Genomic DNA, 5193 nt, shown 5'->3' with positions numbered 1-5193 from the left:
TTTAAATGCATGTAAAGAATGCAATGGTGTTACATGGAGAGCAGCAAGTTCTCCCCTTGTCTCTCAATGAAAGAACTGGCCATTTTGTGTGGGCAGAATCTGGCTGTGTCTGCCATATTGCACCAAACAAAGTGACCGCACCTTCAAAACTAACTTATTGACTATGAAGCGCTTGCGATCTCTAGAGGATGCGATTAGGTTTTTCATAAAGTATTAGGTTATTGTGACTTCCCAAGTGCTTCGATCTAAACGGACATGGGTTGTGTATTTTTTAAAGGAACTACACAATTTGCCTGCACTTAAAATTACTCCAATTTATTGTAACTGCTCCAAAATAGCAGCATATATTGACGCTTTGGTAGAAACATTGAAATGAAAATTTTGTTTAAAAATAAGATAGAACCAGAGAAAAGTTACGGCACAGAAAGAGGCCATTCAGCCCATCGTGTCAGCACCGATTGAAAAAACTAGCCGCCCATTCTAATCCCACCTTCCAGCACCCGGTCCGCAGCCTTGCAGGTTACAGCACTTCAGGTGCAGATCCAGGTGCCTTTTAAATGAGTTGAGGGTTTCTGCCTCAGACACCTATCCGGGCAGAGAATTCCAAACACCCACCACCCTCTGAGTGAAAAGGTTTTTCCTCATGTCCCCTCTAATCCTACCAATCACCTTAAATCTATGCCCCCTGTTAAGTGGCCTCTCCACTAGGGGAAACAAAATGAATAATACTTTCCATTTAAATGCCCGGTTCTGATGATTCAATAGAAAAATAAATCTCCTAGTGTGATACTGAACCCCAAAGATCAAGAGGCCCCATTTTGCGCACAGCAAGCTCCCACAAACAGCAATGAGTTAACGACCAGATAATCTGTTTTAGGTAACGGTCGAGGGATAAACATTGGCAAGGAGCCTGGGGAGAACTCCCCTGCTCCCCTTCAAAGTAGCTGCATGGGGTCTTTTACATCAATCCGAAAGGGCAAGGCAGGGCCTCAGAGTGATGTTTCATCCCAAAGACAGCACCACCGACAGTGCAGCATTCCATCTGCGAGTTACTGACCTAGATTTTGCAGCCAGTCACTGGGGTGGGGCTCAACCTCACAACTTGCAGACTCAAAAGTGAGAGTGCCACCCACTGAGCCACAAGGTGACACATTGCAAATGGCTGGATGATTGCGACACCACAGCAATGTGAGTGTGCAGGCAACCTTACACCAATCACCATCTTCAGTCGATGAATGGGGGAAAAAAAACTGTTACCCATTGCAGTTTCTAGCTGTGAAGAGCTGTTACACAATCAATCAGCAGGGAACCCGTTTATAGAGCATTATGGTCCTGTGTCAGAAATCTCTCTTGATCAGTAATCCATCTTGAAATAAAAGCAAAGAACTGCGGATGCTGGAAATCCAAAACAAAAACAGAAACAGAAATACCTGGAAAAACTCAGCAGGTCTGGCAGCATCGGTGGAGAAGAGCACAGTTGACATTTCGAGTCCTCATGACCCTTCAACAGAACTAAGTAAAAATAGGAAAGGGGTGAAATATAAGCTTGTTTAAGGGGGGGGAGGGGTGTGTGTTGTTGGGACAAGCAGCCAGTAATAGGTGGAGATAACCAAAAGATGTCACAGACAAAAGGACAAAGAGGTGTTGAAGGTGGTGATATTATCTAAAGGAATGTGCTAATTAAGAGTAGAAAGCAGGACAGACAAGGTACAGATAGCTCTAGTGGGGGTGGGGTTAAGGAATACTAAAAGGGCTAAAAGGTAGAGATGAACGATGGGTGGAAATACATTTAAAAATAATGGTAATAGGTGGGAAAAGAAAAATCTATATAAATTATTGGAAAAAACAAAAAGGAGGGGGAAGAAACGGAAAGGGGGTGGAGATGGAGGAGAGAGTTCAAGATCTAAAATTGTTGAACTCAATATTCAGTCCGGAAGGCTGTAAAGTGCCTAGTCGGAAGATGAGGTGCTGTTCTTCCAGTTTGCGTTGAGCTTCACTGGAACAATGCAGCAAGCCAAGGACAGACATGTGGGCAAGAGAGCGGGGTGGAGTGTTGAAATGGCAAGCGACAGGGAGGTCTGGGTAATGCTTGTGGACAGACTGAAGGTGTTCTGCAAAGCGGTCACCCAGTCTGCGTTTGGTCTCTCCAATGTAGAGGAAACCACATTGGGAGCAACGAATGCAGTAGACTAAGTTGAGGGAAGTGCAAGTGAAATGCTGCTTCACTTGAAAGGAGTGTTTGGGCCCTTGGACAGTGAGGAGAGAGGAAGTGAAAGGGCAGGTGTTGAATCTTCTGCGGTTGCATGGGAAAGGGGTTGCAGGTGCAGTGGGAGGGGGTTGAGGAGTAGGGGGTGTTGGGGGAGTGGACCAGAGTGTCACGGAGGGAACGATCCCTACGGAATGCTGCCAGGGCGGGGTGAAGGGAAGATGTGTTTGGTGATGGCATCATGCTGGAGTTGGCGGAAATGGCAGAGGTTGATCCTTTGAATGCGGAGGCTGATGGGGTGATAAGTGAGGACAAGGGGGACCCTATCATGTTTCTGGGAGGGAGAAGAAGGTGTGAGAGCGGATGCGCGGGAGATGGGCCGGACACGGTTGAGGGCCCTGTCAACCACCATGGGTGGAAAACCTCGGTTAAGGAAGAAGGAGGACATGTCAGAGGAACTGTTTTTGAAAGTAGCGTCATCAGAACAGATGCGACGGAGGCGAAGGAACTGAGAGAATGGGATGGAGTCCTTACAGGAAGCGGGGTGTGAGGAGCTGTAGTCGCGGTAGCTGTGGGAGTCGGTAGGCTTGTAATGGATATTGGTGGACAGTCCATCACCAGAAATTGAGACAGAGAGGTCAAGGAAAGGAAGGGAAATGTCAGAGATGGGCCATGTGAAAATGATGGAGAGGTGGAGATTGGAAGCAAAATTAATAAATTTTTCCAGGTCCCGACAAGAGCATGAAGCAGCACCGAAGTAATCATCGATGTACCGGAGAAAGAGTTGTGGGAGGGGGCCGGAGTAGGACTGGAACAAGGAATGTTCCACATACCCCATAAAGAGACAGGCATAGCAGGGGTCCATGCGGGTACCCATAGCCACACCTTTTATTTGGAGGAAGTGAGAGGAGTTAAAGGAGAAATTGTTCAGTATGAGAACAAGTTCAGCCAGACGGAGGAGAGTAGTGGTGGATGGGGATTGTTTGGGCCTCTGTTCGAGGAAGAAGCGGAGAGCCCTCAGACCATCCCGGTGGGGGATGGAGGTATAGAGGGACTGGACGTCCATGGTGAAGAGGAGGCGGTTGGGGCCAGAGAACTGGAAATTATTGATGTGACGTAAGGTGTCAGAGGAATCAGGGATGTAGGTGGGAAGGGACTGGACAAGGGGAGAGAGAAGGGAGTCAACATAGCGAGAAATGAGTTCCATGGGGCAGGAACAGGCTGACACAATCGGTCTGACGGGATAGTCCTGTTTGTGGATTTTGGGTAGGAGGTAGAAGCGGGCCATCCGAGGTTGGGCGACTATCAGGTTGGAAGCTGTGGAAGGAAGATCTCCAGAGGAGATGAGGTCAGTGACAGTCTTGGAAACAATGGCTTGATGTTCAGTGGTGGGGTCATGGTCCAGGGATAGGTAGGAAGAAGTGTCTGCGAGTTGACGCTCAGCCTCCGCGAGGTAGAGGTCAGTGCGCCAGACAACAACAGCACCACCCTTGTCAGCAGGTTTGATGACAATGTTAGGGTTGGACCTGAGAGAACGGAGTGCAGTAAATTCAGAGAGAGACAGATTAGAATGGGTGAGAGGAGCAGAGAAATTGAGATTACAGATTTTTCTTTTCCCACCTATTACCATTATTTTTAAATGTATTTCCACCCATTGTTCATCTCTACCTTTTAGCCCTTTTAGTATCCCTTAACCCCAGCCCCACTAGAGCTATCTGTACCTTGTCTGTCCTGCTTTCTACTCATAATTAGCACATTCCTTTAGATAATATCACCACCTTCAACACCTCTTTGTCCTTTTGTCTGTGACATATTTTGGTTATCTCCACCTATTACTGGCTGCTTGACCCAACAACACACCCCCACCCCCCTTAAACCTGCTTATATTTCACCCCTTTCCAATTTTTACTTAGTTCTGTTGAAGGGTCATGAGGAATCGAAACGTCAGCTGTGTTCCTCTCCGCCGATGCTGCCAGACCTGCTGAGTTTTTCTAGGTATTTCTGTTTTTGTTTTGTCATCCATCTTGAAATACTAGGTTCAGCACCCAACAGGACTTTCATTCCTCCACCTGGTATTATTCACTGTTCAATCAAGCATCAGTGAAAACATACTGTAGTCAACAACTTCATCCTTCCTCTGCCCTTAGACTATTCTTACATTTTTCCCTAGAAAGTCAGGAAAAGTCTACAGAAAGCTCGGGTTAATAAAGAGTTCACTTTGCAGCTAGACTCCAGTGTAAAATCAAATCACAACAGATTGCTCCCTTCAATCAGAATTTATGCATCAGATGCAAACACATAACACTCCCTGTTTGCAGAGGGAAGGACTATTTTCTGCCTTGGTTCCCCACTTGATGTTTGAACTTTGAATCTTGACTCAGTCTTTGAAACACACAGTAGCTGCGGCTAAGACTTTAATTACCCTTTAAACTGGCGGAGAACTTTTCAAGTGCTGGCAACATGCACAAACATTAGCTCATTAATACACAAAAGTGTGTCCCTTTATCTTACGCTGTGCCGTTAATCATCTTCAGGATACTCTGCTTTAAATTACTCTAATACGAGTTACTCCCGTTTCACTCTTCATTTCCCAACCAATTACTCTCCCTCAAATTCACAACTCTCCACCTTAACCCCCCCTTCAATCACATCAGCTCTAGGCCTCTCCCTCCCAGCCCCGGTCACTCTTACCCCAATTCCCCCTCTCCCCAGGATTGTTTATTCCCTCCTCCCAAAGGGGGTTAATTTACCCCTCTATTCTAGGTTTATTCACTCTTTCCCCTCCACCCAAGGTTAGTCTCTCTCTCTTCCCACAACCCCCCACGGGGTTTATTCTCTCTCCCCGCCCCCACCCCCTGCCAGATTACTCACTCCCCACTGGGTTTATTCTCGCACTCTTTCTCTCCCCAGGTTTATTCTCTCTCTCTCTCCCCAGGTTTATTCTCTCTCTCTCTCCCCAGGTTTATTCTCTCTCTCTCTCTCCCCAG

This window comes from Cetorhinus maximus, unplaced genomic scaffold (genome assembly GCF_964194155.1).
Source record: "Cetorhinus maximus unplaced genomic scaffold, sCetMax3.hap1.1 HAP1_SCAFFOLD_2412, whole genome shotgun sequence".
NCBI classification, from domain to species: Eukaryota; Metazoa; Chordata; class Chondrichthyes; order Lamniformes; family Cetorhinidae; genus Cetorhinus; species Cetorhinus maximus.
The sequence above is the reverse complement of the archived record's forward strand: the minus strand, read 5'-3'. Positions refer to the sequence as shown.